This window comes from Motacilla alba, chromosome 5 (assembly GCF_015832195.1).
Source record: "Motacilla alba alba isolate MOTALB_02 chromosome 5, Motacilla_alba_V1.0_pri, whole genome shotgun sequence".
NCBI lineage: Eukaryota > Metazoa > Chordata > Aves > Passeriformes > Motacillidae > Motacilla > Motacilla alba.
The window spans coordinates 18,592,506-18,606,203 of NC_052020.1; positions in this window are offsets into that span (position 1 = coordinate 18,592,506).

Here is a 13,698-nt window from a genome sequence, read left to right on the forward strand (position 1 = left end):
TCTCAGAGAAACACATGTAATACAAGAGTGGTTTGGATGGTGATTACCAGGCAGTGGTACACAAAGAACCAAATGTATGAAAGACAGGAGGATCGTGTGTGTGCTGGGATAGAGTTAATTTTCTTCAGAGTAGCCACCATGGGGCCATGTCTGGCTTTGTGCTGGAAACACTGCAGATAGCACAGGGACTGGTGCAGCTGTGTGGGGTTTAGTGGCTGGCTGGGGTTGAGTCACAACACTGAAGGGTTGAACTCTGTCTGTGAAGTGTTCTTACACCGTTAAAGTCCAAGTTGCAAGAAGCAAAATGACAGTCTCTCCCTTCCATACAAATGTGAAAACAACTAGATACCCTGTGTTGATAGATGGAGAAAAAAATTACATAATTTTTGAGTTTTCTGTTTCCCAGCAGCGCAGTTAGTAGTATGCCCAATAGCTCACTATACATGATGACCCCAAAAGTGTAAAATCAGAGTCACAAGAAGTATTTTTTGTCTGATTGGTGAGACCTGGTGAGAGCTCAGGACCCTGGAGGTATGGGTATTTTGTATTTCCTTCTCCCCTCATTGTTATTCTGAAGGGTGTGTGCTGAAATGCCCAGCTCATTGCCCATGATCTCTCAGCCATCTGGTGACCCCTACTAGCCTTGGCCAGACTGGAATGATTGTTCAGCCATTTAACTGTGGGAGATAACATTAGTCCAAGTTCTTGGCCATAACCCCTCAGTTTCCAGGCTAGTGCATGGAGGCAAGATGAACCTATCACAGCTGTGGTTTAATGGGTAGAAACAATTAAGTAATTATAAATCAATGAGCTCTGTAACTCTGGCATTATAATAATTGCATTTTAAAAGGCACTACTTAGTTACAATTCAGGAATTATTTACAGGCAATAATTAAGGTCAAACTGACTTCCTCCTGTTACACAGAGTATTTGTATGAGCAGCATGTCAAACTATAAATAATTAAAGACAAACCTAATTGCCTAGTGTACTGAAGTGTGTCATTATCCTAGAGATTATGTTCTTGTGTCTATCACTGGTTATATTTTAAAGATAAAATATGTCTTTTTTTAATAAAAATGCAAATTGTCTTAATATGTTACTTTTTGGTTAGAATGGTATAATTTCCTTCAGGGTTTTCTTACTCAACCCACAGGAAAGGGAATAAAGTAACAGGAAAAAAGAGTATGGCATATTCCACGTATGAAGCAATGCTATGAAGAAAGAATAGATGAGAAAAATTAGTGCAATCATTTTACAGGATTATTCCCCACAGTGTATTTCCCAGTGCTTTGTCTGGTCTAGTTTGCAAAGATGCAAATGATGTTGGTTTTATTGCTTCCCTTAGGGGAGATTATTCCAGTCTAATAACACTCTCAGTTAGGAAATTTTACTGATGTTCAAACTGTTTTTCTTTACCTGACTTTACCCCCATTGCTCCTAGTCATAAATTCCCACAGGCAATTCAGGATAGCTCCTCTCCTTCCTGGGTGTTCTGAGCCAAGCAACACACAAGTATTTCTTTTAATCTTCCCCTGAAGTCTATCTGCACGGTGGACGCTGCGGCCCTGGAGAGCCTCCAAGCTTGGAGGCAGCCTCTGCTCCCTGCCCTGTGTCCACACGAGTGCCAGTGCCTGGACACACCTGTGAGCAGAGATGGCCATTCCTGAAATGCTTACCCCACACAGGGCCCTCGTGGTACCCACTGACCCATCAAGCATTCCCTTGCAAATGGATTTCTTTTCCAGTTAAAAGAAAAGTCACCTCCACCTCCAAGGCTGGTAACCTCAAGGAAAGGTGAATCCATAGGATCAACATACAGTCATAAAGGTGGGGAGGCATCCCAGGAGGACTCTGGTCTGACCTCCATCACAGAGAATGGCAAACTATGAAAGCAGACCATGTTGTAGAAGGTTTGCCCAGATGGGTTTCAAAAGCCCTCAAAACCACACATTCCCCAGCCTTTCTCAGTGACCTGTTTGGACACTCCATTTTGTCATTGAAATATTCTATATTTCCTTTGCACACAGCCAGAAACTAATCTTGTGCTTGGTGGCCTTCTAGGATTCATTTTATGTTTTGCAGAAACAGCAGTCAAAAATTGTCTTGTGAGCTTTGAAAGGCAGAACAGACTCCTCCAGTTTTGGGTCAGCAGGATGTTGTCAAGTTACCTTCCCTCTTTCTCTCCAGTCCACTGACAATTTGTTTAAATGTTAAGGCTGAAAAAAAACAAGTCTTTGAAGTAATAAAGCATACTTAAATCTTGTGTTAAAACACTTTGAATTTAGTCTTACAATTACGAGAGTCATTTCCTAAAATGTTGATAAGTTTCTATTAAAATACTTCACGTTACAAGACTATGGTTGTCACACTGTGCAGTTTTTCTGCATTACTTGTATGGAGAGTGGAATTTTCTACAGAAAATACTCTTCTCTCCTGTCATGATAGCGACATCAGATGCCCTTGGTGACATCTCCTGAAGGGATTTGCTTTCAGAGCCTGTTGTACAACAGAGACTCTGTCACCAAGTTGCCATCCCTGCTCAGTGCTCCTCTGCTTTCTCTGCATTTCTACTGCTGAACAGGAACTCAGCCTTCTCCTGCTCCCTCTCACCAGTGCAAACCTCCTCTTTTTAATCTCCATTGGCACTGGATAATTAAGTCACCTACTGGTTCCCTTCCCTGAAATGTATTGCTGTATCTCAGAGTTCTGGCAGACTTGATCATCACCTGGGAATTGTGCTCCTCCCAGATGGATGTGTCACTGATAAAGGGGTAATACCTATCCTTTTTGCAACTGCAAGTGTAGTGCACATTTATTTGAACTGTTTTTTTTTTTTTTTAGCTAACAACCTCTAGTTCTTGCAGTCGTTTGGAGACCCCTTCCTCTCCATGCTCTCCTCTGCCACTTCCAGATGCCCTATTTATTGAAGTGGGGTTATCAGTTCCACAGGCTCAGTATTTCATCTAAAGTCTTACAAACACAGAGAACAGATATTTCGTGTCTGTCAGGCTGTGCTCTGCTTCACACATCCAAGGGAGATGTCAATCTCTCATTTTTCGGTTGTGGCTGCATAATCTTTACTCAAGTGCAGCCTGTCTTTGGTAGATTCCCTGCCTCCATGTACTCAAAATAATTTTTGAACAGTCATTGTTCTCTTTTTGTTGAGTTGAACACATCTGTGTAAGTGCAGCATCTTCCACCTGACCCTTTTTCAAGTTCTAATCTGCTTTTCTTCCAGTTTCTTGAATTTTCTTATTGATAACTTCAACAGTCACCACTGCTTTCTGAGGCTTTTCTCCATATTTTATTCTGAGTTAAGGGTTCTGTAACATATAGTTACAGAACACAACAGAATATACCAACAAAATAATTTGACTAAAATATAAAAGCCACAGTATTTGTAGTAAGGAAAAAAGGCATTAGTTTAGAAACAGGTATATCTGTAAAGAGAACAAAATAGAATACCTGCTTTATAAATAATTGCAAGGGAAAAATTATATGTCTTTATGATAAAAGGTTTCCAAAAGGATGACGTATTTCATACAAAGGCTGCCTAGGAAACCGTTTCAAAAATAACAAAATGAAAGAGTTTTGTTCTAAAGCAAATGTGTTTATTTTTCATTTAACAAAATATTGGGTTGACAATAAGATTCTTTTGTGGAGATGTACAGATATGCATAGGATCCAAAATAATAACTTAGGGATACTGGAATAGCCTTTAGCAAAAATATTTCAAAGGGGACAGGGTTTTCAAAAAACTTGGCTCTGTCTTAAGAACCAAATCAACTCACCATGTTCTTACAGACTTGTGGCACACATGGCTTTGAGCACTTCTGAAAATTTGCCTATGGAGGTGGATCCTGAGCACTTGAAAAAATTATCCTTGAGCTCTTTGGAAAATCTGGCTACATTTTAGACAAATGCCTGCTCTATGATCTCTTGCCCTTTGATATACCAAAGCTTCTCATTGCTATTTGATGAACTGCTTGCTGACAGATATTTATTAGTTTTTAGCTGACTTTAAAAAAAAAAAAAAGGGAGGAGGGGAATCTTGGATTTTGTAGAGATGTGGCTAAACTATAGAGGGAAAATAAAACAGCCAGCCAAGCAATCAATGGAATTTCTCAGTCTCTTGAGATGACCTATAGTGTACAGTCCAACTGCAGGCCTGGAGAAACTTTCTTACACTCCAATCTTTAGTTGCATAGAGCTTTTCAAGTTTTATTAATACTACTGAGAAATGTGTGCATAGCCTTTTCCACCAGCAAACGGTAAGAAAAAAGAGCAAAATTTTGTGCTTATGCAGAGAATGGTTAGACAGTTTGGGAAGTATTTTACAGGTAAGTACCATAAGTAATCCCACCACAAAATAAGTTTTCACTGATAAAAGAAACAATAGGAGCATGTGTAGTGGGATATATCCAATATTTCACAAAAATCTGATTTTAAGTACCACTTTAAATGGCTGTATTAATCTAATTTAGTGTAGCAGGCATTTCTTAAGGCTTCTGGATTACATTTGTGTTTTCCAGGTACACATTTTGACACAACACATCATGCCTATTTTCCATCCTGACAGTGCAAATGTTAACCTGGGCATTCTTTTCCAGCCTCCCACCCTCTGAAGAGCATCTCAAGTGAATGCACAGAATACACATTCCTGTGTGCTTAACTGACAATTAAAATCTTGAGGCTTCCCTGCATATCTGAACATATATTAGAAAAAATGTAGTCTGGTGCAGATTCAGATTGGATCAGCAGGGATGTCTTGGCTGCCCTGGAAGTGTCCTCGGTGAAACTGTAAGGAACCTGCTGTATTATACTCCCAACTGTTACATGAGCAGAGGCTGATTCCTGCCAGACTGTCTGGAAGAACCCTGCTGAATTCTTTTTCATCCATGTATATTGAAATGGGTCATTTTTTTGAACATATGCCTCGCTTGGTGTACTCACAGATGTTAAATTCACAAGAGTAGTAATTATTTACAGGACTAGGTGGTTAACTTGCTCTTGTTTCAACTACCAGTGCTATCCTGACTAATCAGTATTTAATTCTGCATTCCACCTCTCTATTGACCTTTGAAAATACTTTTTGCTATCTATCAGATAATAGTATATGGTAGGAATTATTTCAGATCTTATGTGGATGATTAATTCTCTGCTTTTCAACATGGTGAGGAGGGTAGACTTCTTCAATGCTTTTCTCAAAATTACATTAAAGTATTTTCTGAGCAATAGAAGGGGCAGAATTGAGCTCTGGGTGCAGTGATTCAAGTTACATGATAGAAGACAACATTGATGCTTTGTTTTTAGAAGTTGTTTGCTTATTCCCCATAGCCTCTTTTCAAAGATTATCCAAGAGATGTTTAACTATAGCAGCAAGGTAAAGATATGATTGCATAATAGATATGGTTTAGGATGAGTTTTAATCTGTACTGAATCTTCTCTCTAAATAATGAATGATATGTAGCTGATGGAAGAGATACAGGAGAGAAAGAGCAGCTGGTGTTTTGACTGATTCTGTGATATTGTAATTATGTTTCTAAATCTGTGCCAGGTGCTTTAACAATTCTAGCAAGGCTTTATTTTATGTGGATGTAAATAAATAGAGATTGTGGTTAATTTTCCTGTTTCCTGAAATAAGACTTTATAGGTGTCAGTGAAAACAATGAGATTATGAGATTGAGGCCTAGAAAAAATAGGAGACTTGATTATTGGAACTGTGCAGCAAAAGTGATGGGGTGCTTGAGAGATTGACTGGGTAGAGAGGGGTGATTTAGAGATGATTTAGCAGGTTCTTTCAGTCCATCAAAGGGTCTCTATTTGTCTCAGTAAGTGCATGAGAGCTCAGAGGTTACCAAACTTAGAGCATGAGCCCATGGTGCAGATTCTGACTGGAGTAAGCATGGGTACATATTGTATGGGTAAGTCTTTAGTCAATTGAAAAATGCCTTGCAGATTGATGACAGAAGCTAAGCAGCAGGGAATACTGGGAGGAAAATAAAAACAAACAGATTGGATGTAATTAAAAAGCAAGGCAGAAGAGATTTGCGTACAAATTTTTTGACTCACCTGCTTGAAATCTTGACCGGCATCGTGCTTCGTTATTTACTGAATGCCACCAGTACAGGGAACAAAAGCAACCAATCTGGTCTGGGTTTAAGTAGGTGGTTAAGGGCCACTGAGTGAGTGAAAGTTCCTGACTGGCAGCAGAGAGAGGCTCCTGCCAGGGATAAGGAGCTGATGGATGCACAGCCAAGCCTAGAGCGGCATCCAGGGACTCTGGACAGCCAGTGTGAGTGGGGCACAGAGGGCAAGAAAGGAATTGCAGCTGGCAATAGCGCACACATCAGTTTGAGGAGATCTTAATTACTGTATTCTTAAGGGTTTAACTTGATTTAAATTTAGATATTTATTTTAATGCAACATTAGTCAGATAGCATTGGGAATAAAATGTTATTACTTACTCCCAAATAACTGTATTTAACACTGGTTGTCTCCACTGAAAGCATAGAAGTAAATGGGAAAGAAACAATCTTGTTCAACCCACAGTGGAAAAAGCTTGAGATTTTTGTGAAATGTGGTCATATTTTCTATTTCACAAAATCGTTTTTTGGTGGGTTGTTTTTTTTTTTGGTTGGTATTTCTTTTCTTTTCTTTTTTTTTTTTTTTTTTTTTTTTTTGTTTAAAATATCCTCTAAAACCATATGAGATTATAACAAATCTCACAATATTCCATTTAAGTCTCTATGACAATGGTTATTGTGCAATTTGCATTTCAACATACAGTTATGCTCTCTGGACTTGAGCCCTACTGGAGCATGACCAACCTCAGGAAAAACAACAAAGAGAGGATATAATTATATATACTCACAGGAGATGAAAATTAATACTGTTTTCCAGTTTATAGATGTCAAATGGGCTTGAGTTAATTAGAAAAATCATCTTTCACCATCTGTTACAGCAGTTAATTAAAGTGAGGAATGGTCACCTAGTGCAACTTCTTAAGCAGTTGTGCCTCTTTCAGTGATAAACAAAAGTATTAAATCTTTTCCCTACTGCGGTCCCTAGCAGCAGAAACCAGTCCTCGCCAAAATCCATAAAACCTTAGGCCTTACCCTCCTCTAAATCCCTCCTCAAAACGCTTTTCTGCTGTGATGCTCATGAACCACTCCCATCAGTTGGGCAAGTAGTGAGCTGTAGTGAAGTCTGTTTGCTTTACAACTGTAAAGCAGACTTTCCAATCCACTCCCACCTTGTTCATCTCTTTCATCCATTGCTTTTATCCTGTCTGATAAGAACCCTGTTAGATCTGTAATGCAGGAACTCTTATTATTGTTTGCAAAATACCTAATTAAATGGAATCCTTTAATTTGGGGTTTCTAGGTGCAACTATAATATAAACAGTAAATAGTAACTTTGTGAGATTATCATTAACCCAAAAGTCTCAAAATAAGACCTCATTAGCAGGTAATGTGCAGTGCACTGAGGTGCCACAACAGAGTCTCAGCACCAGACAAATCCTGCCCACTAACGTGGAGGAATGTTCATAGATTTGTGGAACTGTGCATGTGTAAGTCTGTACAGCTTGCTCTCAAAGCACCATCCAGACTAGGAAGTTAGAACAAAAAGTACTTCCATTGTAAGATATTTTGTAGTACACAGCAAAGTATTCTGTACATACTTAGCTCTGTTTTATTGGCTTTCTGGTTGCCCAAAGAGCCTCCCACCGTAACAGAGCTTAGGAATACAGAGTAACCTGAGATTGCTCACACTGGGACCATAATAGCATATCTTGTCCTGCTATGAAAAGTGTTCCATCCCAGAAGGTAAACCTTACAGGAGAGGTTACAGGTGAAAGTGCTGGGTCATTTCTGTGTGACTGGGTTTTTAGCATGTCAACATGGCTGTGATATTGATAATTAAGTCAAAACTGGCAATGAAAATGAACACCCAGGGCATCACTAAGCCAGGAGGAGAACACTATGTCTTTTGAGAAGTCTGTGTAACTGGTCATACCTGTTCTAAAATGAGTACATTCTTTGAAAAGCATTAAAGGAAACTGACCTTACTTTAGTGCCTAATCATAATAAATGACAGACTGAGTTAATTATTACTTGGCAATTCTTTATTTAAACTTTGTACTAAGATTCATTTGCAGTATATGCTTTCATGCAGAACATAAAAGATGTAATTGTGTGCAGAGTGGGAGTGGTGTTTCCCTAGGTCAAGTAAGGAATAATTCCTTTATGTATTTGCCCTGTATGAAAAATACATGCAGGCTGTACATGAGTATCCCAGTTTATGGGACTGCTTCTAGTAATTGTTTGCACAACTTGAGGACTGTCACTTTTCTAATGCTCGGGTGTCACTTTTCTTCTTAGACTGGTAGAAGGGAGCAAGATATTGATGTGTTTGCACTGTGCAGCAGAAACTGGGTGAACCCTTCAACACCCAGTCTTCATCCTTGCCCACTACATGTATCACTATTTATACCAGAATCAGCTGGCCTGATCACTCCATGCCACAGTCTTGTAGGACCTGGTAAAAAGTCAGGGCCCAGACTTTGCTCCCAGGCCATTGATCAGCCATCCTCAGGGACAAAACAAAATAATTTTTGCTGAACCTTTATGCTCAGTGGACTGAAGCTGGCTTTCTGCCTTAAGAGTTACAGGTAACTGTCTCACTGGATCACTTTTCTGACCCAAAACATTGTGTACCTTTTGTGTGTGTCCCACACGTGTAGTGGTTGCACCAAGAAATTGTTGTGAATTAACAGAGGTATAGGACATGTGGAATGAGATGTAAGCAAATAAAAGCAGAAGTCATGTTGGAAAACATGAATGTCATTTTCTGAAAATAATGCAGCATCATGAGAATGGGGGAATACTAGCGAATACTCTAGGGTTTTCTTCTGCAAAGCAGGATTCTTTTTTTTATTTAATCGTCCTCTTGCCCCCTCCCCAGCTCTCCCACTCTCCAAATAACAAGTTTCATCTCCTCCCTCCCCCACGCCCCTAAAATAAAAACCAAAAGACAGCCCTCTAAAAACTCCTGAACCTGACTTCCCTGGTTAACCATCAGGTTTCTATCAAAATGAATAGGATCCTGTTGAGATTGAGATAATTCAATGCCAAACTTGTAAATAATTCTCAGCCAGGCATGGAAGACTTGTTCCTGCACATTGCTCCTCAAAACTCCTGCCTTTTCTCCCATCTTTGAGCGTTCTTCCCACAGCTCACAGGTGTATTTTGAGCTCAAAGCCCTTGGCCATTCCCTGCCTTGGGAACAGGTGGCAAGCTGGTAGCATCTCCCTGGGCTTGTTTTTGGAATAGCATGAAGCTTGCCATGCACGAGGAAGGGTGAATGAGCTGAGTCAACATCAACACAAAGGTTAAGAGTGAAAGTCAAACCCAATCACTTCAGTCATGGCTGGCTGATGTTTGTTAGTAGTATCTGGGCTGGTACAGGTGAGTTAGAGAACACCAACAAAACCCTAGACTCCATTCAACTTTAGAAGTTTCCACAGAGAGGGAAAAGTAATTGCCTTTGCTCCAGGGGATCAGGAGTGATGTGTTAGCTGCACTACACACACAGAAATAAGCTGTGAAAGTCATCTCTGGACATCCTGTGGGAGACTGGAACCACAAAGCTGCTAACAGACACTTTAATTAGTGCTAAAGTTACTAGCCCTCAGGGCAACTTCTTTTAGTAGCCCTTCTCTGCAAGTACTTTGGGTTCACCTACTCAGCTCTCTGGGAGTGTCTGCACTATAGAGCTCTCATCTCAGAAGGGTCCAAGATGTGTGGCTATATCACAGAGGAATGCAACCAATTAAAAAGGAAGGAAAGTTGTTTTTCCAGTGTGGGGAAAATGGATGGTTTGCCACAGAGTGCTCATTGTTTCATCACAGAGCCACTGTTTTTTCTGTTATCAAATACTTTTATAAAGTAAATGTTTTTCTAAGCTCTACTATTTTTCTGCCCTTTAGATACTCTTGTTCTAGGTTCTTCTTCCTAGTACTTTCTTCATGCGTGTGTTTCTTAATGTCCCTTTGGCATCTAAAGTCTTTGTCCTATTTGACTTGTTCAATAGGCTTCCTTTTTCCTTCTTTCTTTTTTTCCTTTACTCTCTCTTCCATACTCCTCTCCCTTTCCCCCAGTATTGTATTTATTTATTAACAGCACTTAAACAGCCTCAGTTGACCACAACTGACCTTCTACCATGAGGGCATATTATACTGGTCACAATCTACAGAGCACAGCAGAAAGGAATTTTATCCTCTTTTCACAGATAAGGAAAACATGGCTCTGGCCAGGCAGTGTCTTGACCTAACCCATGAAAGGAAACCAGATGCTTTTTGGGGTTGAGATCTTTAGGACAGCATAGAATAGAATATTATATTTCAGTTGGAAGGGACCTACAGTGATCATCTAGTCTAGCTGCTTGACTACTTTCAGGGCTGACCAGAAGTTAAAACTTGTTATTAGGGAAAGTCCCAAATGCCTCTGAAATACTGACAGGTTTGGGGCACTGACCAACTCTTAAGAAAGCCTGTTCCAGTATTTGTCCACCCTCTCAGCAAAGAAATGCTTTGCAATGTCAAGTGAGAGTTTATCTCCCCTGACACAGCTTTGAACCTGTCCCATCTGTCCTGTCACTCGATACCAAAGAGAACAGAGCAGCACCTGCCTCTCACTTCCCCTTCCTAGGAAGCTGTGAGGACCAAGGAGACCGCAGCTCAGCTGCCTTTTCTCCTCACTGGACAAAGCCAAAGACTCAGCCTCCTTGCTGTAGGATATTCCTTCCAGCCTTTTCATCAGCTTCCCAGCTTTTTTGCCCTTCTCTGGATACATTCAAGTACTTTCACATCAGAACTGCCCCCAGTGAGCAAAGTGAGGTTGCACCAAAGCTGAATACAGTGGATTGATCACCTCTTTTGACCATTTGGGGATGCTTTTTGATGCACCCCAGGATGGAATTTGACCTCTGGGCTGTCAGGGCACACTGCTGACTTCTGCTGAGCTGCTGTCAACCAGCAGCCCCAGATCCCCTGCTGCTCTTCAGCCATTCCTCTCCCAATTTATACTTGTACTCAGCATTCCTCCATCCCAGAAACAGAATCCAGCATTTGTACTTGATAAATCTCATCCCATTAACAGCAGCCTAATGCTCCAATCTATCCAGATCCCTCTGCAAAGCCTCTTGTCCTTCGAGCCAGTCAACAGCATCTCCCAGTTTGGCGGTGTCAGCAAACCTGCTGCTGATGCATTCAGCTCCTGCATCAAGACCATTGATACAAACATGGAGCAAGACTGAGCCAAGCGCTGAACCCTGAGGAATGCTGCTGGTGAATTGTTGCCAGGCAGATGAAGCCCCATTCAGTACAACCCTGAGGCTTTCAGACAGATCTTGTCCCAGCGCACTGTGTATGTACCTATTCACCCCACAGCTGGACAACTTGTCCAGAAGGATACTGTGAGGGACAGTGTCAAAAACCTTAGGAAAATCCAGAAAACCCAGATTGTTCATGAGTCCCACTGATACAAGGCTATCAGGTGGAGGTTTTTTTTTTTTTTTTTTTTCAACCTCACCCTCTATGTACACTTTGTTTCCTCTTTTGTACTTTTCCAGAGTGAACAGTACTCACCCCTGGCCACTTTGCTGAGTGGATACATTTCCACCCATTCAGTAGCAAGGATCTCAGGTTACAGGATGTTTCATCAAACACAGAACACCTGTATTGCATAACTCAAGCAATTTGAACAGTACACCCATCTTGAAATAACACTAGACACACAAGTTAATTGCATAGTTGCTGCGGAAAAAAAAAAAAAGAAACTCCACTAAAATTAATAATTTGGTGGTAACTATTCTGTGACTCTATCAGCAATGGCAACAACTTGCATGTTTAACTTAAGATAACATGTTCAGTGCTTGCTTTTTTCCAGTAATCATGTAACTGACTGGTATTTAAACATTTTTAAATGATATTTTGGAAGAATGCTTGCACAAGAAAGTCCAAGCTAACAAAACAAGAAAATGTTACTCCCACGACCTCTCTAAACATTACTGACTACTCTTATCATAACTTATTAAAAAACAAATGGAAAAAAATAGAGTGAGTACCCTTGTTTAATTTTATCCTTGTACTGCTGTAGGGCAATGGGGAAAGGTGCACAACTGGGGGAAAAAGAGGAACAGAAGAGGTACTTGATTGACATGTATCAATGAAGATCAAACAGTCTTTTTGGTTTTGTTGTCCTCTTGTGTGGCAGATGATTTGGTTGAGGACAGGTTTTTTGAGTTACGCAGTGAAATTAATGCTCTATCTCATTTACAAAGCAAAAGGACTATCGTCCTTTTCTTCTGGGTGACATTAACACTCCAAACCTCAACTTCTGATTCTGAGAGCAAGACAGAATCAGCTTCATTTAATGGGAGTGGAAATGAAATATCCAATAGCTCTAATAATTAGATTTGAAGTTTCGAATGTGAAAATTAATATTTGGCTGATAAGAGAGAAAATTTGATCTTTAGGCTTTCTAAAAATATCCTGGCTCAGGACAAAAAAATTAAAGAAAGAACCACTTTTTTTTTTTTTTCAATTGTCTCAAAAGAAGTTTTGAATGAATAGGTTTTCTCAGTGGATTTCAGTATTTATGGTTGCATGCTAACAGAAAGAGCATGTTCAGCCTACATAAGGGCCATGTTCAGTCTACCATTAAAATACAGTAGGGTGTGAATAAGAGGTTGTTTATTCAAATCCTCAATGTATGCTTGTATTTAAAGAAAAAAACTTATCTATATTAAACAACTTCTTTTAGAATAGAAGGCTTCACCAGTTACAATGATGCTGTTACACAGGTATAACAAACTCCCTTCTTTTCATACCACACAAAGGGGCTTCTGCTTTTATTTCAGGTGAACTTAACCCCTTTCTAGTCAGAATAATGCAGCATTTAACACTGTAACATTGCTACATTCACAAAGGCACTATGCATCTCTGTTACTGCATTATCTTGAAAGTGCATTTACTCATTTTTACATGTCAGCAGTTGAATTGAGCCTGGTATCTTTTTTTCTGAGTGTCTGGAAGATTGGGATTCAGTGTCTTGAGTGCTAATGTAATACAGAGATCTTGCAGGAATAGTATCTACTAGAAGCACACAGCAGCTGTTTTTCTGTCTGTATTTTGTTAAGATGCTTCATTATTAATGGAAATTCTAAGGGAGTTGTTATCCCATATTAACACATAACAAGAGATTTCAATCTGTTATTGAGTCATAATAGCTACTGGCACGGTGTTTTTTTGAGTAGCATCTGGTTGGAGAGCAACTTCTGGACATGTTCCTGCAGCAACACCCACTCTTCTAGGGAAAAGGATTATCAATGCAAATTACAGGGGTGTGTTTATTAAAGGTTACTAATTTGAAAAATGAAAAATTTGCTGAGATGAATGATTGGACCAAAGGAAGATTATAAGAAACATGGAAAGCAAAAGAGGTTTTTGTTAAAAGGGTGGCCTGGAATCTGTAATTGCTCATTTCTTTAGATTTATTCCAAAGTGCTTATTCAAACCTCCATTTCAAGATCAAGGACTTTTCTCAAGCTTCTTAAGTATTTGAATTAGAGATATCAAATCCATAGGTTCTTTTCCTTGTCATCTAAATTTCTTCTGGAATTGTGTACAATAA